Source organism: Procambarus clarkii, chromosome 60 (assembly GCF_040958095.1).
Source record: "Procambarus clarkii isolate CNS0578487 chromosome 60, FALCON_Pclarkii_2.0, whole genome shotgun sequence".
Taxonomy (NCBI): domain Eukaryota; kingdom Metazoa; phylum Arthropoda; class Malacostraca; order Decapoda; family Cambaridae; genus Procambarus; species Procambarus clarkii.
The window spans coordinates 20,725,764-20,752,463 of record NC_091209.1 but is presented as its reverse complement, the minus strand read 5'-3'; the positions used below and the strand labels follow the sequence as shown (position 1 = coordinate 20,752,463).

At 39.9% G+C, this 26,700-nt stretch overlaps 1 protein-coding gene across 2 annotated transcripts in view; it reads left to right on the top strand.

The window, feature by feature from the left end:
- LOC123750740 (dopamine receptor 1) overlaps positions 1-26,700 on the top strand; it is a 388,088-nt gene that overhangs the window by 298,407 nt on the left and 62,981 nt on the right. The gene's annotated exons all lie outside the window — the stretch shown is intronic.

Here is a 26,700-nt window from a genome sequence, read left to right as displayed (position 1 = left end):
TTTGGACAGTGACTGGTATTTAGTTAAATACTGAACATGGTTTAGTAAGAGCAATGCTGACATGATTTAGTTAAGGCAATTCAAAATACTGAACATGGTTTATTTAAATCAATGCTGACATGGTTTACTTAAATCAATGCTCACAGGATTTAGTTAAATCAATGCTCACAGGATTTAGTTAAATCAATGCTCACAGGATTTGATTAAAGCAATGCTCATATGGTTCAGTTAAAACAATGATCAAATCTCTGTCAAACCTTTATTCGTTTTTGTTCAAACCCAGATCGCAGCCAAATTATAAACCCATGCACTGTCAATTACAAGCTGACTAGTTTTAAAGAAAATATGAATAAAGTTTAGATTAATCAAGGTCAGGTCACAGGGAGCCATAATAAATTAAGGCTAGAATAATCACGACTAATCAATCAAGGTTTTAGTAATCAATCCCAATTAATCAAGGTAATTTAATCAATACCATGTATATCAAGGCTACAATAATCACAATTAACTAATTAAAGTTTTATTAATCAAGACCAATTAATCAAGTTATTTTAATCAAGACCAATTAATCAAGTTATTTTAATCCAGACCATATTATTCAAAGCTATATTAACACAAGGCTATATTAATTAATATTATTTTAATGAAGGGCATAATAATCAAACCCAATTAATCAAGTCATTATTATTGAAGACTCGATTCTGCAGACATGATTAATCACTACACAGCTTTATTTAAGCATATACAGTGATCAATTACTAAGTGATTTATCAAGACGGTTCATAAAAATACTCGATTTCATATATATATATTTTTTCATTAGTTTCTATTTCCTTACACACAGAAATCACAATAGCGTAATGCGTCAAATGATCAAATCCACAATTCTTTTTACCATGTCGTAGCTCGGTGGATTAAGGCAGCGTCTGGGATCCTCTGGGACGTTGGTTCGAACCCTCGTCACGGCCTTTGTGGATTTGTTCTTTTTATTTCCTTATTTTTCTTTTCTTTCATTTTCTTTAATTCTTCATTTTTTGGCATTTTTAATTAGTTAATTGTTTTCATCCAATCCTTTCTGTCTCTGTTTTCATTTTCGCTTGATTTCTTTCTCTAATTCTCTCAGTTGGCTTCCTCCTCAACTTATAAATAAGGATCCTGGGTTCGATTCCCGGGCGGAACAGATATGATTAATCACGTTTTCTTTTTACCTCATGCTTCTGTTCACCTAGCAGTAAATAGGAACCGGAGAGTTAGGCAACTGTTGCGAGGCTGCATCCTGAGGAAGGAGAGTAGTTCGTCTTTAGGGAAACCTCGATACAAACCTATATTTTATATATATATATATATATATACCCAGGCATCCTGTCCCCGACACCGGGACTAAATGAATCATATTACCATACGAATTAATTTAATTTATTAATCATAAATTAACCCACGTTAATTTATGTTGATTTATATATTTTCTCTACTTCTATACTTCATTTAGAATTAATAAGCCATTGGTTACTGTAATATTAAATCAAGTCATTAAAACACGAGTTTACAAGAGAGGTATTATGTATTAGTATATTTTGTAATGTGATCCTTAAAATACATCGCAAGGCGAGTCTAATAGTGTATTATGGGATGATTTGATTGGTGTATGGCTCAGTCGGGGGGCTAAGTTTTGCTTATATTAAGTAATGGGTAAAGTTTGGCTAAGTTTATGGGGCGGGGATGTATTTAGTTCGCTGGTTTAATGTGCTGTAAACTTTATTTATTGTGAGAACGTTATGGGGTTATGTTCATGAGGACGTCCATCTCTCTCTCTCTCTCTCTCTCTCTCTCTCTCTCTCTCTCTCTCTCTCTCTCTCTCTCTCTCTCTCTCTCTCTCTCTCTCTCTCTCTCTCTCTCTCTCTCTCTGTAAGTCGGTTTCCGTCTGATTCTCACCACCTTTCTTTAAATATTTTTCCTAAACAGGAGAGATAAGACAAAGCCTCCCTCAAGCTATTCTCCTCCTGCCTCTGTCATTTAGAGACGCATTTGAGCGGAAAATGCGCGAAAGAGATGCAGAAAGTGCAAAGTTGCGGAAAATGCCATATGTTTGCTGATAAAACAGCACAAAATCTCAAATACCAAGTGTGTGACGGGGAGTCGACTTCGACACGTTTGTATGCGAGGCTTTGAGACCTTTGGGACACGGTGTCAATACTGTTAGGGGTGTGTATGACCGTGGCTGCCGTGGAAAGTGGTGCTTGACCTATACTATGTATATTTCCATGTGCTGTATGGGGTAATGTACTGATGTCGACACGGTTGCCCGGGACTCTAGCATACACACACACAAGTTTTAGTTCTCTACCACCCACATATTCTCCCAGGTCTCTCCCTCAACACACACACACACACACACACACACACACACACACACACACACACACACACACACACACACACACACACACACACACACATACACACACACACACACACACACCCCACACAGTCCTTTTTTTGTCTCAAACCAACCCTGTCTACCCACTACGAATGTAATAAATTTCACAACACACTATCTTTCCTTTGTAAACATCTTCAGACTCTCCCCTTCTCCATCCACACACACTCTCTCCATCTCCTGTCTCACACACACACACACACACACACACACACACATACACACACACACACACACACACACACACACACACACACACACACACACACACACACACACACACACCCTGCCCATCTCCCTTCATCACTCTATTTTTACAGCACACTATTTCCCCTTCGCTGTAACGTAAATATTGCATCCGGAATGCAAATCTGTTTTCTGAACTTACGTTTTACATGCTAATATTTAAATACACTAACGCATAAACTCTACGGACTCTGGACAGAACATTTCACATGTATGGACTTTTTTAAAGGGGGGTATAGAGGTCGACTTACCTTCAAGGTAAGCATGAAGGACAGATCCCGACCTCTCTCTATGACGCTTGGAGCCTTAGACAGGCAAATACACATTTTAAAAAGATTTTCTCTTTCTTGTAGATATTGATGATTGGGTATGACATACATCAATCAAGTGCACAGCTGTGCTAGAGAACACAGAGCACAGTTACTTCAATGTGCTGGAAAGTATCACATAATCTGTGTAAAGTTTGAATGGTTCCCAAGCAACATTTGTACAACAGTGAAATCAGTGAATTCTCAAGAGCTTCTATCTTGGCTGCCTACGTGAAAGCACAGTATTATTTTCGCCCTACCACTGGTGTTGGTGGTACTGGTGGCTGTAATGGTCGGAGTGATACTGGTGGTTCTGGTAAGTTCCAGTACCACCGTCCAAACGAGCGGTATCACGACCACCATTCCATCGAAAAGTACCACCACCACACCATTCACTAGTATCACCAGCACATCCACCAATGCCATCGTCCCATCCACCAGTACCACTACCATCCAATTCATCAGTACCCTCAAAATGATACCCACCAGCACCACTACCACCACCACCACCACCCCATCCACCAATATTACCACCACCACCATCACCCCATCCACTATTATCACCACCACCTCATCCACCAGCACCATTACCACTCTATCCACCAGTATCATCATCACTCCCTACCTACAGGCTCACCATAGCCCGTGCTGCTTGGAACTGTTTGTTCCAAGTAGCGAATCTTTAACAACAACAACTCCATCTACCACCACCACAACAACCACCATTACCACCATACCAACCACCACTACCATCACCATCACAGCCACACTCTCCGATCCTCCACGAAGAAGCATACAAGGTTGACCAAATCAAAACAACTCACCAAACAATATATATATACATATTAATATTTACCATACATGTATACAAACAGCATACAAGCACGAAACATGGTCCCCCATAGCTTCACACACTTGTATACATATATATACATAAACATCCACGAGATATTGATGTGTAATATACGGTCGATTCACCGTAAGGAAAAAAAACAATACACATGAATGGAGATTCAAATTCAATAATTTTAAACAAAAAACTCATTATGCGGCCTGTGTGTTCTGTCTATTGTGATTTCGGATCAGCTTTAAAGCCCAGTTTATTAATTCGCTTCATCGATATAGTATATTTTCTGTTTTATTGCTCTGAATTGCTTTTAAGGGATTATGTTTTGTATATAAAACACAGGAACCCACTGATAAATATATGTGAAAAGTCACATTTAAGCTGAGGAAGAAAGCAACAAAATTGATGACAGGACTGTAATCATCAACAAGAAATGATTAATATGATCAACATGATCAGCAAAATGATCAAAAAAGACATTATTCATTATATAAAACACAGGAACCTACTGATAAATATATGTGAAAAGTCACATTTAAGCTGTGGAAGGAAGCAACAAAATTGATGACAGGACTGTAATCATCAACAAGAAATGATTAATATGATTAACATGATCAGCAAAATGATCAACAAAGACATTATTCAAGAACGCTAAGCAGGATTTATTTCACGTTGCAACTATGGCTAAAGGAACGTCAACTGTTCGAGGGAATTACAGTTACGTTCGTCGCCAATACTAGCTGCAGCACGGACCTAGAACGTAAAGGAAACACGATTGCAACACCGATAAAAACCTAGAAGAAAAACAGATGCAACACAGACCAAGAACATAGAAAAAAACCCAAAGATGCAACACAGATTATATATATATATCAGCAAGCCTCGGCAGTGTACACCAAAGAGAACCTAATAAAAAATTGCAATTATTAGGAAATTAACTAATAATTAATTAACACCTAATGATAAATAAAGCAGTAATGAAATATAAAATGTCCCGAAGGTAATCAAAATCTCTGCTACATGGTTGTATTAATATATATATATATATATATATATATATATATATATATATATATATATATATATATATATATATATATATAATCTTGTGCAAATAATAAATAGAAAACTATAAAAATATAATCACGAACACTTTTTCTCGCAGTTTTAATGGGGAGACTTCGTGGCCAATTTTGGAGGTTTGCATTAAAAATACCCCATATTGTTTTGGAGTCTGGCGGTTCATTGTCTGAGGCAGGCATGGAACAATGGTTGGTTGGTTGATGCTTCGTGCGTTTTTCCAACCTTTATCTTTATCTCTCTCTCTCTCTCTCTCTCTCTCTCTCTCTCTCTCTCTCTCTCTCTCTCTCTCTCTCTCTCTCTCTCTCTCTCTCTCTCTCTCTCTCTCTCTCTTGAATATGGCTGCATAATCTGTATTGATTATTTTCTTGTTTAGGGCTTTTTTCCCTCTGACTAGTGTTCTAACATCTTGGTTTAATTTGAAGAGTTCTCCAAAGGTCATCTTTGTTCGAGGTGAAGAAATATATATATATATATATATGCAATTGACGATCACAAAACACTGATCATTTTATGCGGAAAATCCACAGAGAAATATGAAATGAGGTGAACGTTTCGGCTTTGTTAAAGCCTTTGTCAACACCAGACTGACTGACTGAGTCAGTCTGGTGTTGACAAAGGCTTTAACAAAGCCGAAACGTTCACCTCATTTCATATTTCTCTGTGGATTTTTTCGCATATATATATATATATATATATATATATATATATATATATATATATATATATATATATATATATATATATATATATATATATATATATATATTAAATATGACATAAAAAGTAAGATTAATAATTCTAACACGAATTTTCTCAATATTTATGTTTCGTAATATTTCATAAGGATAATATTTCGAATTGAGAGAATTCGTGTTAGAATTATTAATCTTACTTTTTCGGTCATATATAATAATATATGTCTACAGGAAAGACTGCTACCAAAATATACTAATATATATCCTGTTACAAGCAAACTGACAGGCACGTAGACTTCAAAACAGAAATGAAAGATAAGATAACAAAACATTATAACACAGATAACGTGATATCATGCTCAGAAAACAAACAAACCACGTTACTTCACATGCTACAAAACACAATTAGCAAACCGCGTTAGAATGATTGAGTTATCTGAGCGCCTCTAAAATGGGGGAACGTAATTGGTCAAATCACATTAGTTCGAAACCGGTTAACGAAGCGTCTCGCTTGGCTTGCAACCTCAATAACGGCATGTTAACGAGGCATTTCGGTTTTCTTCCAGACCTTAATAACGACAGTTTAACGAAGCCCTTCGTTGGACTTGCAACCTCATTAACGACAGGTTAACGAAGTCATTTGTCGGACTTACAACCTCATTAATGACAGGTTAACGAAGCCATTTGTCAGACTTACAACCTCATTAACGACAGTTTAACGAAGCCATTTGTCAGACTTACATCCTCATTAACGACAGGTTAACGAAGCTATTTATCGGACTTACAACCTCATTAAAGACAGCTTAACGAAGCCATTTGTCGGACTTACAACCTCATTAACGACAGGTTAACGAAGCCATTAGCTACAGCACCAATCTCAACACCGGAAAGGAACCGGGCCGATCACACTGACGTAGAGTCACATATACAATATCATAAAAATAACAAAACAAGAAATAAGAATTAAAAATATGATAATAAAAATAACAAAATACCTAATTATATCACTATAATAATTACAACAACTACAATAATAATTATAATATAGGATAAAAACCCACACGTGTGTGTATATGTGATTTTTATGTAAGGAATTTACATAAAAATGTAAATATTCATTTTGATGTGAGGAATTTACATAAAAGTCTTTCCGCACTCTCCGAAGGTCTTGATCAAGGTCTGAATGTGTGGTTAGAACGAGGCTTACATCTCAACGTCTGAAACACAAAGACGTTGAGACTTTAAGACTTTCATTTAGACGCTGAGATGTAATTCTCAATCAGACACACCAATCAGACCTTGCCATAGCACTCAGGAGAGTGAGAAAGACTTGGTGTAAATTTCTTAATTCCTCACATAAATTTCACAATTACACAAGTGTATGTTTTTATCTTGTTATCATATCTGTGAGAAGACATTATCATAACTACTACTAATAATAATAATAACAAAATTAATTATATTAATAATAATAATTGGGTTTGACAGTAATATTTGAGTCCATTTTTTCAGGGATATTCCTGCACGAACTGTAAGCCAGCTAAATATTAAGTTATATCTCTCAAAAGACCCAAATATACCTCTCAGTTATGTGGACAGAAAAGGAGAATCATATACGAAATAGTTTAATTGCCATGATAGAGTGATTAGTAATATAACCAGGAGGTTACTGCAGTTCCCTTTATTCAAATGCTTTTATCTAGCAGCCACTGAGTTAACATAGACATCAAAATATTTAAAATAATTAAAAAAATTGTCTAATAGTTATAATGGGTAATTATTATAAAGAAATTAATTTCTGAAATGAGATGACAAAGCCTGTATTAAGTGGCATATTGTAGAGAAGAAAAATAGCCATAAAAAGCCATGGAGAGAAATAGGAGAAAGACTGAGTGTATGGGATTTTCTGTCTATGATGAGGGGGCTCTATGAGGCTGACCCTTCACTCTTGTTGTATGTATATATATATATATATATATATATATATATATATATATATATATATATATATATATATATATATATATACATATATATATATATATATATATATGTCGTACCTAGTAGCCAGAACTCACTTCTCAGCCTACTATTCAAGGCCCGATTTGCCTAATAAGCCAAGTTTTCCTGAATTAATATATTTACTATATTTTTTTTCTTATGAAATGATAAAGCAACCCTTTTCTCTATGTATGAGGTCAATTTTTTTTTATTGGAGTTAAAATTAACGTAGATATATGACCGAACCTAACCAACCCTACCTAACCTAACCTAACCTATATTTATAGGTAAGGTTAGGTTAGGTAGCCAAAAAAAGCTAGGTTAGGTTAGGTTAGGTAGGTTAGGTAGACGAAAAAACATTAATTCATGAAAACTTGGCTTATTAGGCAAATCGGGCCTTGAATAGTAAGCTGAGAAGTGCGTTCTGGCTATTAGGTACGACATATATATATATATATATATATATATATATATATATATATATATATATATATATATATATATATATATATATATATATATATATATATATATATACATATATATTTCCTGCACTCTCATCTCTCTCCCTGCACCCACTCACTACGATGTGAGTCTACTTGCCAGGTGCTCTTTCTTGCTCGGCCCGCTCTCTCTTCTGCTCTATTGGTGCTCAATTACGCCTCTGGCGCTGTCATCCACTCTATTGGTGTTCAATCACGCTCTCTCGCCTACTTTCTCTTTCCTACTCCCATATTCACACTCACACACTCTTCCTTTGGTTTCGGGACCCAAGAGTCAAAGCTCAACCCCCACAACCATAACTAGGTGAGTACTGCCTTTGCTCTGATCAACAGTGATCTGTATAGGTTATTGGAAAGCCTATAAATTGCAAGGATTTTGTCAAGTTGCAAGCATACGATGTCAAGTTGCATTTTGTCAAGTTGCAAGCATTAATACACCCGATGCACTGTCTATAATGTTCATTAATCGGAAAAGCCGTACAAGTTGAAATGGTTTTTAATGTAAATAAAACACCACAATTTGTACATTAGGGCACACGGCGTACGCATTCGGGTGTATGGAGTGTCTGGTTGGGTTGTGAAATATAACTTTAGTCAGTTTTTGGCAATTATTTGGGAAATTTGTGTTTGCTATCCTATATTTGTATATGTATATGACACAAGCTCATTGTGTATGTATATCAGGTCTTGTGTAAATTTTTATATGGTATTTGTATCAGTCTTTCCGGTCTTGAGTAAGACTTTATATTATTGGGTCAGCCTTTCACGTCTGAATGTCAGCTTAAAAGCGGCTCAATCTGCTGATTCGTTTAGTATATTGCTGTTTCTTACCGTTATCTCTGTTTTCCTGTTTCTTCTGTTTCTTTCATTCTTATCCAATATTCACCAAATAATATCCTCCATTGACTATTAGCTTCTTTCTCGTTCTCTTTATAAGTCTTCTAATGTCCTCTCTCCTCATCATCCTCATCCTTATCCTTCTTCTTTCCCTTCTCCTCCTTCTCCTCCTCCTACTCTTTCTTCTCTTCCTGTACAAGAGACATTATTGCTTAACATCAGTTCCAAATTGCCAAACTTTCAAAAACTTACACTTCAATCTGAATTGTCGTGTCTCCTATTTCTGAGACACACACACACACACACACACACACACACACACCTACACCTACACCTACACACCTACACACCTACACCTGTTGATTGACGGTTGAGAGGCGGGACCAAAGAGCCAGAGCCCAACCCCCGCAAACACAACTAGGTGAGTACACACACACACACACACACACACACACACACACACACACACACACACACACACACACACAGATGGTTGGGCAGACTGCATATTTCTGGACTGCCAAAAAGCCTTTGATACAGTACCGCACATGAGACTGCTGTTCAAGCTCGAGAGGCAGGCGGGGGTGGGGGGAAAGGTCCTAGAATGGATAAGGAACTACCTAACAGGAAGGAGCCAAAGAGTTACGGTAAGGGGCGAGAAGTCGGACTGGCGAACAGTAACAAGTGGAGTACCACAAGGATCGGTGCTGGGACCAATTCTATTTCTTGTATATGTTAACGACATGTTTACAGGCGTAGAGTCCTACATATCGATGTTTGCGGATGATGCAAAGTTGATGAGAAGAGTTGTGACAGATGAGGATTGCAGGATCCTCCAAGAGGACCTGAACAGATTGCAGAGATGGTCAGAGAAATGGCTACTAGAATTCAACACGAGCAAATGTAAAGTTATGGAAATGGGACTAGGAGATAGGAGACCAAAGGGACAGTACACAATGAAGGGGAACAGCCTACCTGTAACGACGCGTGAAAGAGACCTGGGGGTGGACGTAACACCTAATCTATCTCCTGAGGCACATATTAATAGGATAACGACAGCAGCGTACTCTACACTGGCAAAAGTTAGAACATCATTCAGAAACCTAAGTAAGGAGGCATTTAGGGCGCTTTACACTGCCTACGTAAGGCCAGTCTTAGAGTATGCCGCCTCATCATGGAGTCCCCATCTGAAGAAGCATATAATGAAACTGGAAAAGGTTCAGAGGTTTGCAACGAGACTCGTCCCAGAGCTACGAGGGATGGGGTATGAAGAGCGCCTGAGGGAACTGTGCCTTACGACACTAGAAAGAAGAAGGGAGAGGGGGGACATGATAGGAACGTTTAAGATACTCAGAGGAATTGACAGAGTGGACATAGACGAAATGTTCACACGGAATAGTAACAGAACGAGAGGACATGGATGGAAGCTTGAAACTCAGATGAGTCACAGAGATGTTAGGAAGTTTTCTTTTAGCGTGAGAGTAGTGGGGAAATGGAATGCACTTGGGGAACAGGTTGTGGAAGCAAATACTATTCATAATTTTAAAACCAGGTATGATAGGGAAATAGGACAGGAGTCATTGCTGTAAACAACCGATGCTCGAAAGGCGGGATCCAAGAGTCAATGCTCGATCCTGCAGACACAACTAGGTGAGTACAACTAGGTGAGTACACACACACACACACACACACACACACACACACACACACACACACACACACACACACACACACACACACACACACACACAGCCCACGCTTCCCACCACCTAAGTCAATTAAAAATCATTGCGTCCTGGATAATTAATCACCTAATTCGTCTAATTGTCACCACACTTCGCTTGTTAACAAAATGTTGTTTTGCTTATTCTGTGTTCTATCTTTCATGTCTCCGCTCAATGTGTCAATGTCTGTCTGTCTATCTGGCTATCTCGCTTTCAGTCTGTCTCCCTTTCTGTCTCTCTGTATGTCTGTCTCTGTCTATCTGGAAGCCAACAATTGGATCTCCTCAGAACACTTGATTTTTTCAGATCAACTTTTTTTCTCATAACGTTGTACCAATGCGAGTAAGGAAAGAAATGAAAGCTCTCTGATGGAGTGTCACCCTTTTGGAAATAACACCAAACTTCCACCTCGTCCCTAACAGGTCGAGGATGATCCCAGGAGACATCAAGCCAGGCCCCCCCTAGCTTGATGCTTCCTGGGATTTAATATCTCAGCGCCATCCCAGCAACCAGAGGATTTGCTCCGTAAATCATTAATTAGTCTGGAGTTCGCGCGGGGTTGACTACTGCTGGCGGGGGAAAACTGCCTGAAATTAAAAATCGCGATTTTGCAGCATGAGAAGTGGATGGGTTGGCAGGTGGTGACCTCCTATTAGGAGCTTTTTCTAGAGGGGAGGTTATTGGATAGGTTGAGGATTGTTTATGAAGAGAGGTCAGGTGGGAGGCATTGAGAGGTCGTGTCTCTTCTCTCTGTTTGTTGTAAGTAAGTAAGTTGCCTGTGTTCTATTACGCATCTAAAATACATCATTTACAATTAGCATTTACTATTACATTTGATAAAATACGATATTTACGAAGTATCTATCCAAGTATTTTCTCTGTGACTTGGATTACATAATTTTTTCTTCTCCCTGTTAGAAGATGCTCGCAGTTTTCCCCCATTCTCTTCTTTATTGAGCTGTGTTAAGGTATAAGTTTAGCCGCCCTCCTCTCCCTGCTCATCTGTCTCTCTCTCGACGGTTTTTGTGTTGTGAGGAGACCAGAACTGAGGGAAGAGTTCGAGGTGAGGGTTGGGCTAATGCTTAGAGAACAGTCTGCATTGTTTCCGGCTTTTAGGCTCAAGGTTTCTGATAACAAATCCAAGGATTCTGCTGTACGTGTTATTCTGTTGGCTCTGCTGTACGTGATATTCTGTTGGCTCTGTTGTACGTGTTATTCTGTTGGCTCTGTTGTACGTGTTATTCTGTTGGCTCTGTTGTACGTGTTGTTCTCTTGGCTCTGCTGTACGTGATATTCTGTTGGCTCTGCTGTACGTGGTATTCTGTTGGCTCTGCTGTACGCGTTATTCTGTTGGCTCTGCTGTACGCGTTATTCTGTTGGCTCTGTTGTACGTGTTGTTCTCTTGGCTCTGCTGTACGTGATATTCTGTTGGCTCTGTTGTACGCGTTATTCTGTTGGCTCAGCTGTACGCGTTATTCTGTTGGCTCTGCTGTACGTGTTGTTCTCTTGGCTCTGCTGTACGCGTTATTCTGTTGGCTCTGTTGTTCGTGTTATTCTGTTGGCTCTGCTGTACGCGTTATTCTGTTGGCTCTGTTGTACGTGTTATTCTGTTGGCTCTGTTGTACGCGTTATTCTGTTGGCTCTGTTGTTCGTGTTATTCTGTTGGCTCTGCTGTACGCGTTATTCTGTTGGCTCTATTGTACGTGTTATTCTGTTGGCTCTGTTGTACGTGTTGTTCTCTTGGCTCTGTTGTACGTGGTATTCTGTTAGCTCTGCTGCATGTGCTGCTATGTTAGGTCGGCTGCGCTTCTCTTTTCATTCTTTTATCAAACCAAGTATTTGTTAGACCTGTTGCTTGTATCTGGGGCATTGTTTGCAAACTAAGCACTCTGTTAGCCCGTTGGTTCGTCGTTTAGTATAGTTTATGCAAACCAAACATTCTGTTAGCCCATCTGTTAATGGCTGTGGCAAGTAATGTTTACCAGTCTAAAATCCTTCCGTTTGTCTTTAAACGGAGAGAGGGAGAGGAGGAGGAGGAGAAGAAGGAGAGGAAGAAGAGGAATGAATAAAGGAATCATATAAGAGGATTTAAAGAGAGCTAAACAAATGATTCCACGTCCCATAAGAGCCACGTTCTTCTAGAGGCGAGAGAGTATGTCTTTTGTCTGCTTCTCAGCCACTCAGAACGTTGTTTACAGCTCGGCTGTGTGTGTGTGTATTCCTTCGGCAGTAGTGTGGACGAGATGACTTACTCTGTGTGTGCGTGGGTGATTATCCGGTGTTTGCTTGTGAAAGTGTTTAAACAACCCTGACGCTGCCTCTTTCTGTCTGTCTCTGGAAGCTGGAAAACTGGAAACCCTTTGGATTATTGGAAGGTGTTTTGGAAGACTGAAAGCCATCGTTATTGACTGCTATAGTCCCTTTTAGAAACCTGGTAGTCATTTTGAGAGATTCTAATCCTTTGTGCAATATGGCATGCTGACTCAGGCTTCACATCTCCTGAGATATTTACCTTCACGGAGATAAGCAGACCATAGATAAGATCCTCACTCATGTATAGAAGACGGAAGATCTTCTATACATGTTCTTCCAATAGACGGAAGACCCAAGACGGAAGATCTACCCTGGTAAATGTATAGCATCAAAGTCCTCATATCCCAGCTGCTTCTCCTCGTGTTCCATACAAGTGATATACGGCCATACAGGGTAAGAGGTTTTTTCTTACCTTACCTTAACTCAAGGAGAATTTACTGCCTCGTAAAATAACTGGAAAGGAGGATAAGCCAAGAGATTCTGTAGTCATCTCAGCAACATTGAGTTCAGCCATTCGATGTTATTCTTCGTAATTTATCTCTTTTTCGCTTCTTGTATTTTCTGAAAATGGTACTCGCATTGCAAGATGTGCTGTTAGCCGTCTTTAGTGATATTAATAGTGAGGATTTACTGCGTGTCATTAATCACCTTGGAAGACTTATTGCATTTTGCATGCATAAAAGGGTTTTGTTACGATTCACTTCTAGGAGAAAATAGTCCTGGTCTCTCTCTCTCTCTCTCTCTCTCTCTCTCTCTCTCTCTCTCTCTCTCTCTCTCTCTCTCTCTCTCTCTCTCTCTCTCTCTCTCTCTCTCTCTCTCTCTCTCTCTCTCTCTCTCTCTTTTTCACCATACAAAAGTTCTCCTAAACAAAGCAAAACTCATCACAACTCACTATATAAAACTCACCACAAAACAGTACAAGGCTCCCCTCGACATAGTAATAAACGGTCGACGTCCAATCCCCGACCGTCCAAGTGATTGGGCACCACTCCATTTCCCCCCGTCCCATCCCAAATCCTTATCCTGACCCCCTTCCCAGTGCTATATAGTCGCAATGACTTGGCGTTTTCCCCTAATAATTCAAACCCTCTACAAGGGTATCGTCTCAAACCTAGAATTTCTGTCTGTAGAAATTAAGATCCTGGAAGGTAACTCCCCAGGATCTAAATCTCCTTGACACCTCTCGTCTTTATCTCCACTTGCAAACATACATTCTTTAACGAACATATCCTCCCAGGTGCCCAGCGGGCGCCTCGATATCTCTTCACCGATTATGGATGCGAAAGGATGGATATTTTTGCATTCGCTATGCTCCTCCAGAAAGGTAGACTTCAAATGGAGAACACACACAAGAAACTCGAAAAATACCTCCAGAAATGCACCGGAGGGTCTCACCTCGGGCCAAGTTTTCAGGAGATGTCTAGTGTTCCTCAGAGCCTCCTCTTCGTGGCCAAAATTCTTAAAGATTGGACCATCTTTGGACCACCTTTGGACCATCTTTGGACCACCTTTGGACAATCTTTGGACCACCTTTGGACCATCTTTGGACCACCATAAAGGTTGGACAATGTCGCTTCTCTTCTTTGTTGCATCACACTATCAGTAAAATGTTTAATAAATCAGGATTCGTTCGCCAGTTTTTGAATGTTTTTGTTTTTATTTGCTGTTAAAAAATATAATAAAATGTATTGTGATTGAATTTTTTGTTTTTATTTTGTGTTAAAAATATAAAAGTATTATTTTGAGTGTTTGCGTGTGTGTGTGTGTGTGTGTGTGTGTGTGTGTGTGTGTGTGTGTGTGTGTGTGTGTGTGTGTGTGTGTGTGTGTGTACTCACCTAGTTGTGCTTGCGGAGGTTGAGTTTCGGCTCTCTGGTCCCCATCTATTAACCGTCAATCAACAGGTGTACAGGTTTCTAACTCTACTGGGCTCTATCATATCTAATCTTGAAACTGTGTATGGAGTCAGCCTCCACCACATCACTGCCTAATGCATTCCATTAATTAACTACTCTGACGCTAAAAAAAACTTTCTAATGTTTTTATGGCTCATTTGTGTGTGTGTGTGTTTACCAGGAGGGGTTCCAGGCGTTGCTTACACACACACACACACACACACACACACACACACACACACACACACACACACACACACACACACACACGCACACAGAAATTCCCTCTGGCATCACACATAAACAATCCATTTTTGTTGTAAAAAGAATTCGCCAAAAGGATTCAACTGCGACCGTTCGGATTTGGATTGCATTGTGCGGCGCCCCACGGGATTTGACCCGTCCCATCGTCAGTGATATTTACCTGTACTTACCTGAGGGGCCACCGTCTCTAATGGCCTCGACGGGGATAGGAAGCCGGCGGCATGTCAAAGGTCCACCCATTATTCCTGAAGGTTTTTCCCAGCTGAATTTGTAACTGGAAAATTGTCCTGAAATTTACGGCTTTCGGCGGATAGGCAATTTAATGGATTTATTTCCTGTTGGGTGAAAAGTAATCCGTGTTTTCTCTCTCCTACATTGTGACTTGATGAGCTTGAAGCTTCTGCTCCTTGGGTGCCCAACTACTTGGGCTGCACGGTAGAGCTTCATGCAGGTCGGCGTTCAATCCCCGACCGTTCATGTAGTTGGGCAGCATTTCTTTCCTTCGTCCCATCCCAAATCCTTATCCTGCCCCCCTTCCATGTGCTATATAGTCGTAATGGCTTGGCCCTTTTCGTCTGATAGTTCCATTCGCTTCTACTTAGATACATTCTATTATCCACGAGACACAAAAGAGAATAACAACGCTACACCCCATCACCCGACCCCTGCTGACCACAGAGAATACACTAAGAGATTACCCAGTCTTTCTCGACAGGATATCCACCTCCCTCTTTCATCGCAGCCTCATAGAATATATATATATATATATATGTATATATATATATGTGTGTGTATATGTCTCGTGATCAAAGAGAAGGTGGTCATTGCATGAAGTGTATACCGGTGTTCAGGAAAATGTTTCCTGATGACTAGGAAGGATTTTTGTGTTGGGGGGACACGATTCTAGAATGGTGAGATTTTTTTCTGCTGTACACCAAGAGAATATTTTTTCGCCTAGATGGCCGCCAGAAGCAATTCAACTAGTATCTAGAAGTGGGTTATATCTTGTTGACGGATGTTTCTAGTTCAAGTTGACCAGACCACACACTAGAAGGTGAAGGGACGACGACGTCGTTTCGGTCCGTCCTGGACTATTCTCAAGTCGATTGAGAATGAACAAACACAATCGACTTGAGAATGGTCCACGACGAATCGAAACGTCGTCGTCCCTTCACCTTCTAGTGTGTGGTCTGGTCAACATACTTCAGCCACGTTATTGTGACTCATCGCCTGCATCTATAATTGATAATGACGTAGAACAGTCAAATTAAAGCTTGGAAAACGTGTAATGATACCGATCTACAAAGGGTAGATCATGCCAAGTGGGGTAGCAACATTCCTACCCCCCACTTGGCATGAGATATGGAATTGCCAGCGTCCATGGATAACTTTTGATCATGAACAGAATACCAAGTCCGGCATTGGTACATCACGTGATGCAGTTCTATTTCTGTTCCAGGATAAAAACCAACCAAAATATATGCAGCATGACTTGAATATATTTGATTTTGTATTTGATAAACGCCAGAAACTTGCCCTTGCACACACTTATGGTTTAACCACTGACTGTTGTCTTACCCTGTTCACTCTCTCGCTTGGATAAACCACTGAATGTTGTTTTATCCTGTTCACTCTCTCGGTTGGATAAACCACTGACTGTTGTCTTACCCTGTACATTCTCTCTGTTGGATAATTCACTAACTGATGTTTTATCCTGTACACTCTCTGCTCTGTAAATCACAGACTGTCTCCTACTGGGAAACGAATTTTAATTCTGCCTTTGAAGATTTGCATCATAATTTTATATTGCACCTGTTTACCCTTCTAATCCACAATCTCTTCCTTGTTTCTCATGACCCTCCTTCCTCCCAATTCATCAGTGTCTCATTATTGCTTCTCGTTCTTCCTTGTCATCAGTGGCTCCTATCCTCCCTCTCAGAAATCACCCCAGAAAGTGTAATTAAACTGCGGGGAACGGGTAAATAACACTAGTGAAAAATAAGCATGGATAAGGGTTGAAATTTCGCCAAGAAAGTGAAGAGAGAATTAGTAAAATATTACTTAATTAACTAAAGTGAGAAGAGGGTTGTGAATTACAAGTAATTTCTCTGTTTTTACCTAATATTTACTCTGCAAGTCTACTTATACTAATGAAATTATAATGAAATTCCAAATATAATATGATTCACTAAGTGAGGTATAATTGGAGTGCTATGTGAAGTTAACATCACGTTCCCTTGAGTGCTTCCTAAGCTCTTCTTCAAGACAATGGTGTCTTCTGTAAGGCTTAAAAGCATATTAACAATTCACCTCGGAGCTTTTTGAAGCCCAGAGCGGCGGGAGAAAGGAAGAGAGACCCGGGCACTGCCGGGTTCCCATCTGTACTTAAGTATAAAAGAAAATGTCTGTTCGAGACTGGAGGGAAGAAGGGGCTAAGAAGGGAGAGAAAAGACAAGAGAAGTCGGGACGAATGGGAGATGGAAGAGGTATGAGGGAGGGGTATGGAGAAGGAGGGGAATAGAGAAGATGAGAGGGGAAGAGGTGAGTGAGAGAGAGAGAGAGAGAGAGAGAGAGAGAGAGAGAGAGAGAGAGAGAGAGAGAGAGAGAGAGAGAGAGAGAGAGAAAGAGAGAAAGAGAGAGAAAAAGAAATGGGAGAGGCTAGAGGAGTCGACAAAGGCGTGTAAATAAAGGTAAAATTGGGGAAGAAGAAGAGATAATAATAAAGTTAAAGGAGAAACAGTCAGACTATCACTGGCACCCCAGGTACCCCACTCTTATCTAAACTATTAGAGACTATATATCTGCTTGTTTTGTCTCTCTCTGCCCAAGGTTGAGAGAGAGAGAGAAGAAGTGGAAAGAATATTCAGGAAGAAGACGAAGCTATTTCATGATTGGAGTCCTTAACATGACAGAGGAAAACATTGTCTGTGTCTTCCCCTTTCCTTCAGGGGGCAGAGAAACGGCTGTTGAATTACGAGACATTTAGTAATTGTTGTGAGCACTGCTCCGTCAAGTGGACATGTTGGTGGGATTGAATACGACGAACCGATAGTGATGGTTTGACGATTGCTTGTAATACTCCATCTAATGTCAATGCCACAAATACCAGCCCATTTGCTCAATATCTAGCGACGGTGCTCGTTAAATCCGGCAATTGCCTCCGACACACACACACACACACACACACACACACACACACACACACACACACACACACACACACACACACACACACACACACACACACACACTCGGATGAGAGGCGGGACCAAAGAGCCAAAGCTCAACCCCCCGTAAGCGCAACTAGGTGAGAACACATACATCATCTCTCTCTCTCTCTCTCTCTCTCTCTCTCTCTCTCTCTCTCTCTCTCTCTCTCTCTCTCTCTCTCTCTCTCTCTCTCTCTCTCTCTCTCTCTCTCTCTCTCTCTCTCTGGCTATATTGCTATTAAAATAACCGCTATCTTCACTCCACTGTTTGTTGACAGAAAATAGGGAGAGAAACGGTTCAGTAAGCTCCTCTCCATATCAACATTTCCAGATTTCCACGAATGTTTAGAGTTTCACAGTTGGGTAGTGGAACACCTGCCCCGGCAACACTGCCCACTCGTCCATCGAGAAGCCCACTATTGTGCCCCTCTATACTGTCAGTATAACACTAAATATTGGCTGTTAGACAGTGCGTTGTTTTACGAATTAATTCAGTCGGGTTACTTGATTTTCACTGGATTTGTATAACTATCTAACCGAGGGAGCCGGTCGGCCGAGCAGACAGCACGCTGGACTTGTGATCCTGTGGTCCCGGGTTCGATCTCAGGCGCAGGCGAGAAACAGTGGGCATTGTTTCATTTCACCCTATGCCCCTGTTACCTAGCAGTAAAATAGGTACCTGGGTGTTAGTCAGCTGTCACGGGATGCTTCCTGGGGGTGGAGGCCTGGTCGAGGACCGGGCCGCGGGGGCACTAAAGCCCCGAAATCGTCTCAAGATAACCTCAAGATCTACACTACGTGTTGGTTTCTTTCAGTAATTGGCTGCAACATAATTGTTGAAGGTGTGAAAAAAGGCAGAGTTGGTGATCGAACATTTGATGTTTTATTTAGCATGTTGCATGAAGTGTTGATGTTTCCAGGGGATGTTGCAAAGGACTTCTGGTTGTGGATGGCGTGCAGTAATATCGACGTGATGGCTGAAAGCTTAAGCCTTCTCTCATGAATAAGCTCCCAGGAAGGGAGGAAGAGTGCTGAATTGCTTGAAAGCTTAATATTAGAGGCTCCAAGGACGTGAGGGATTTTATTTTCAGTCTCCAATATTCACCTCTCCAACGCCTATATATGTTATAGTTAGCGGTATAATGAGTTAAGCCACCGTTTGGGTGGCTTAATCTTCATCAATCAATCAATCGTATAAGGAGGGTGACGCAGTTAAAAGTGATTCTGTGAGTGGTTTAGGTAAACTTAACAGAAGTTAAAGTTGTTTGGGCACATCAAACCTCTATGAAACAGTAAAATAAAACGGTGTCTTGTTCCTAACACTTTATCCATTTGATCAAGTCAAGGCCATGGGGAAACAAGTTAAATTCCTGACTTACGTAATGTATTTATTTACACAAAAAGACAGACAGACAGAGGAACAAATTTCATTATTTCACAGACCCCCCAAATTGCTCTTCTCTCGCAATGATCGTAGTCTATGTTATAAAGTGCCACAATATATATTTGTCGAAGTCAAAAGCCCTTATACCAAGAATATGCTGAAAACTCCGTTTCTTGGCTGCTTCCCAAGAGGGCATGACGGGAGATATTGGCGAGGTAAATGCATCATCCCAACCAAATGGGAATTGGAAAACTGCAGGAAAATAAAGTGCATTTTTGCTCTTCTGTGTGTGTGTGCGTTTGCAGGGGTTGAGCTCTGGCTCTTTGGTGCCGCCTCTCAACTGTCAATCAACTGGTGTACAGGTTCCTGAGCCTACTGGGCTCTATCATATCTACATTTGAAACTGTGTATGGAGTCAGCCTCCACCACATTACTTCCTAATGCATTCTATTCGTCAACCACTGTGTGCGTGTGTGCGTGTGCGTGCGTGTGTAATCACCTAATTGTGCTTGCGGGGATTGAGCTCTGGCTTTTTGGTGCCGCCTCTCAACTGTTAATCAACAGGTGTACAGGTTCCTGAGCCTATTGGGCTCTGTCATATCTACATTTGAAACTGTGTATGGAGTCAGTCTCCACCACATCACTGCCTAATGCATTCCATTTGCTAACTACTCTGACACTGAAAAAAGTTCTTTCAAACGTCCCTGTGGATTATTTAGGTACTCGGTTTCCACCTGTGTCCCCTTGTTCGCGTCCCACTCGTGTTAAACAGTTTATTCTTATCATCCCTGTGTGTGTGTGTGTGTGTGTGTGTGTGTGTGTGTGTGTGTGTGTGTGTGAGTGTGTGTGTGTGTGTGTGTGTGTGTGTGTGTGTGTGTGTGAGTGTGTGTGTGTGTGTGTGTGTGTGTGTGTGTGTGAGTGTGTGTGTGTGTGTGTGTGTGTGTGTGTGTGTGTGTGTGTGTGTGTGTGTGTGTGTGTGTGTGTGTGTGTGTGAGTGTGTTATTTCTCCATATATATTCTTCCCATACTTGCCTTCTTGACGAAACAATTACATTTAATCGCACTCTCCGTCTACCATACTTTTCCACCTATCCCGCTGGTAACATTTCCAGTCCATTCAACGTAGAATACTTTCCCTTCTATCCGTAACGTCAACCTAACCTTATTCAACTCATATCCGAATACTTACATTAACCCAACTATCCGCCTCTATTCCGGATCCGAATCAATACGATTTTTCGCTTCTCCTTTCACCTTAATTTCAACAATTGTTCAACACCACAAAACTATCTACGTCTCCAAGATGGTAACCCTTCACTGCATATCCATATGTAAGGAGACACACTTCGCAGAAACATTTCACTGACTACAATAAACCCAAATGCAGTGAAGAAAAGCTAGAGAGCCTTTTTCCGGCTGAAACAATGCGATACTGAGCCATTCAAAGCTTCGTTACAGACAAGGTACAATGGGTTTCGAGAGAGCATTGTGGATCTGAACACAAGCATGGTGCAGATGTGAGACGCTGGGAGCTAGGCTTTACAGGACGAAGCGCTGGAAGCTAGGCTTTACAGGAGGAAGCGCTGGAAGCTAGGCTTTACAGGAGGAAGCGCTGGAAGCTAGGCTTTACAGGAGAAAGCGATGGGGACTTTGATTTACAGACAGCTCTGGCAGCTACGTTTAACAAATGACAGATCTAGTGCTCATGCTTCACAGGAGTGCGCACTTGGAATCCTGTATCACAGGAATCAATACTAAAATCCAGGCTACATAGGAGGCAGTGCTAAAAACCCCAGATTACACAGGAGACAATGCTAAAAGCAATGCTTTACAGGCCGCTTGGCTTTCAGAAGATTGCTACAAGGAGTGATAAATCTTTGTTATCTTCCGGCAGAAGATAACGAAAAGGACTCGGGCAGAATACTACAAGACCCGATATACAATAGAAACTAAAACGCTAATTTTATTCCTGCAATATTTTGGTTATTTATATATATATATATATATATATATATATATATATATATATATATATATATATATATATATATATATATATATATAGCTAGAGAAACACACCTTTTTTTTAGCAGTGAAGAAAACACTTAATGTTTCAGTAGTGAAGAATTAATTATTTAAGGGATAAAGTATGCACTTAATATTTTAGCGATGAAAGTAGCACTTAACGTTGTTGAAGTGAATGGAGCACTTAATGCTCCAATAGTAACGGGAACACTTATCAGTAGTCAAGGTGTATTAGCTAACTCTAATTGTCGTACAAAATTGTAAATCAATTTGAAGGTTGAAATCATGCAAAAAAAATTGATTGATGAATCTTCTAAATAATAATAATATAGATTGAAGGAAAGACGTCTGGCAGAGCGTCTAACGTGGCGTTACTTAGACGTATTTAAGAATCTGTTCCCCAAGGACTTCTCTGAGACTTGACAAGGGACTCCACAGGGACTCTCAAGAATTATCTTGAGAATTAAGAAAGAAATCTTAAGAATTATCTTGAGATTTCTTGAGGTTATCTTGAGATGATTTCCAAATGTCCTGATTTCTAGGGATCTGTGATGGCAGGAACATGTCCCCTCCCCATTCTCCCACAAGGTCTTTGCTTACATCAGTTAAGGAAATGAGTTAATTTAGCTCAAGAATAATTTCCCGGTTAATGGGATCTACTTTACTTAAAGATTTGTTATCATTTACTATCTATCGGCCTCGATTGCTTAGATGAACTAGTTCAGGTTCAATCGATTCTCTTGTTTACACAAAGGCAAATCGAGAAAATGAGCTGAACCATCTTCATTTGCGCCATCTATGCAAATAAGCGGAAGGCGCTGCTCAGCTGTAAAAATTTTACGCTGCCTAACTTAGTGTGTTTATAGTCACAATTTGTACAGTTGGCTAACCTTCGTAAAGCCGGCGATAAGAGAAGGGTCGTGAGAGAGAGAGAGAGAGAGAGAGAGAGAGAGAGAGAGAGAGAGAGAGAGAGAGAGAGAGAGAGAGGGGGGGTGCGGAGAAGGAAGAAGTGAATTAATTAAATAGAGGAAAATATGTAACTATGACCAAACCAAAGAACCGTGAACTAGAAGAGAGAGAGAGAGAGAGAGAGAGAGAGAGAGAGAGAGAGAGAGAGAGAGAGAGAGAGCGAGAGAGAGAGAGAGAGAGAGAGAGAGAGAGAGAGAGAGAGAGAGAGAGAGAGAGAGAGAGAGAGAGAGAGAGAGAGAGAGAGAGAGAGAGAGAGAGAGAGAGAAAGAGAGAGGTAGAAGCAGACTGACAAAGGGAGACAGACAGACTGATAGGCAGACATAAATATGTTAAAGGAGAAAAAACTACGACATAATTACATTACCATGAGTCTGCCTCTTCGTTTCACAGAATCATTGAAGACAAAACACACCACTTAAAGAGCTCCACGACAGACAATATTTCCAACCAATGTCAATAAGATTAGAGAACCTTCTCTCTTCATTATTGAATTTCCTAACAACATTACAAAGAGAAAGTACAGCCTTGATGATCTGGCTCACGAGATAATTGTTGAGCAAACTGTTTCAGGTCCTTAAGACCAGAGAAAATTAAGTTAATATCTCCCAAGGGAGCCAAAGACTTCAGCATTAAAAGAGAGAGAGAGAAAGACAGAGAGAGAAAGACAGAGAGACAGACAGACAGAACGAAAGAAAGAAAGAGGAAGAGATAGTTACAAAGGTGTAGATAGCAATTTCCTCTGTAAACTTTATTTTGTATATTGCGACACCTGCGTGGAGAGGTGTGTGCATGTGTGTGTGTGTGTGTGTGTGTGTGTGTGTGTGTGTGTGTGTGTGTGTGTGTGTGTGTGTGTGTGTGTGTGTGTGTGTGTGTGTGTGTGTGTGCCCCTGACACGTGTGGAGTAACACATGTGTGGGGCTGAGTGCAGTCTAGTTACAACTGGTAGCCTCCATATATCTTCCCTCTTCTGGGTAAAAACTCTTCCATACTCTGGGAATGTTTCACACACAGGAATTACAGTTTTTTCCCCAACATAACTCTCATCTTACCCTCCATTAGGAATTTCACCCGCTTTATGTGCTAGGAATTATGATGTACACTTAAATATGGATATATATACATTATATAGTGTATATAAATATATATATAAATATATACACTTTCTCAGGCTTGGTTGGAAAGAGCACAAACTAATGAGTTTGTGGTCATTTTGCCAGCAGCCAGTATACATTATCAGTCCCTACCATAATGGCAATAATGGGGGCTGTGAACAACCATCCATTACCATCAACACTATTGTCAGAAGCAGAATTAACAAGCACATACTCACCATTGAGGGTGTTGCACACTCTATTATGCAATGACTTCGAACAATTATGTGTAGGTAAATAATTCAAAGCCTAAATGGAACAATTTGCGAAGTAGATTGTCAACAGTTGATTGACGGATTTACGAAGTGACTACTTGATTGATGGTTGAGAGGCTGGACCAAAGAGCCAGAGCTCAACCCCCGAAAGCACAACTCGGTGAGTACACCCACGAACACAATACAGGGAAATTTAACATTACTAATTCCTCTTGTTGAATTATTATTTAAAAAAAAATATATGTGACATACATAATTCCTCACGTCGCTGTTCTCAACATATCTTCATCTTTCTCACCTCAGTTTTACCTTCCTCAGCTTCTTTAATTGATGAGAAGATAACGAATTTGTAGTAATCTGAATTTGGGGATTTGTTTTCCGTAGATTATTAGTGTGTTTTTAATGATTTTAGTAATATTACAATTTGAGATAGACAACAGGGCTCCCCTCCCCCATACACACACACACACACACACACACACACACACACACACTATACAACCTCTTCCCTCCACACACCTACAACTCTCCCCTCCTCCCCTCCAAAAACACACACACACACACACATACACACCCTTGCAAAAAATTATCAATCATAATTCCATTTACATCCACCACCACAGGAGCATAATCTGACCTAGAGGAGAACGTCTTCCCGAGTCCAGACCGTCATGAAGAAGCCCTTTATAGCATCCCAACATGTTTTTCTCTGCCTCGAAGCACATGATTTCCCGTGAGAGCATATAGCCTACCTGCAGGAGACGCCCTCTGCTGTTACCAGCTGGAAATCGCGGTTATAGACGACATTTTTTTTTTAGTACTGATGGATTTTCCTTTCTAGTTACGTATATTAGGTCACTGTGGTGGAAGGGAAGGGTTTTGTGGAATGGAAATGGGAAAGGAGGTAAATGTTTGTGGAATACAGTGTGATGGTTTGGAAGAGAATGGATTCTTCTGCTTCTAATTCTACTTCTTTCTCCTATATATATATATATATATATATATATATATATATATATATATATATATATATATATATATATATATATATATATAATCTTTGGACAACACCCACCAGTGGGACTCGAACCCAGAAAGCACAACTACCTTCCAGTAGCTGCCATAACTAGTACGCTTTAACCCACTACACCATCAGACCCTACAAAAGAAGTAGAGACTTCGAGATATATATACATCTCAAATATCTCCACTTCCCGAGGGCACCAGATAAGTGTGAGGTTAGTCTGCGTTTTTCATCAAGCCACTGTCAATGTGAGAGAACTCACATTGACATTGACTAACGCCTTAATCCACTTGACCATCACGGCCGTCAAAAGGAAGTGATAGCCAAGGCTATTTGAGCCACTTCCCCGACGGCAACTCGGATGGTAATCTTGGGCATAGCATTTCACCAAATCACCTCATTCTTTGGGGCACACGTGAGGAACACAAATGCGAACAAGCCTGAATGGTCCCCAGGACTATATGCGAATGAAAACTCACACCCCAGAAGTGACTCGAATCCATACTCCCAGGAGCAACACAACTGGTAACTACAGGGCCATGATGGTCACGTGGATTAAGGCGCCCTGTAGTTACCAGTTGCGTTGCTCCTGGGAGTATGGGTTCGAGTCACTTATGGGGTGTGAGTTTTCATTCGCATATAGTCCTGGGGACCATTCAGGCTTGTTCGCATATATATATATATATATATATATATATATATATATATATATATATATATATATATATATATATATAATTATGACTTATTTTGTATTGAGATTTGTATAAATAATTGTAAAAATGATAATATTAAATATAAGCAGTATTTTGGCTACTGTCAGACATGCTTCATAATATATATATATATATATATATATATATATATATATATATATATATATATATATATATATATATATATATATATATATATATATATATATATTATGAAGCATGTCTGACAGTAGCCAAAATACTACTTATATTTAATATTATCATTTTTACAATTATTTATACAAATCTCAATACAAAACAAGTCATAATATTCTGGGGACACTTGGTTGCTATCGTTGCTAGAACTACAGTGGTGATTTATATGTTGCAATACTCGTTGGCTTCAAATTAACTGAATATCATTTTAAGGTGTAAAAGTATTCATTTGCAGGATATTTAAATTATTGAAATCGGAGAATGTTTTAATCGCCAATTAGATGCCAGTTTATTTTCAACTTGTTACCAACTTGGTGTTTGAGAAGATCGATATTGCAATATATGAAATAACTGTAAATAATTAAATTGTGATGAATTAATTAAAACTTCAATTAATTTACTAATTAACATATTATTATTATTTTCACGTTCGCGCTCTCGGTAAAAAAATGCTCATTAGGAACCGATGTCTATTCCTAGATAACTGAGCAGTGTTAGTCTGTCTTCTATCCTTTCACCAGTAGTTTATTGTGATAGTTCTTGCTCGAGTGAACAGCAGTAATTAATATTGTAATGAGTTGAATAAAGTAAATCTGGCCTTACAAATACACATTCTCTTCCTCTTAACGTTTTGTACACACTCAGCCATTCTCTCCCCTATC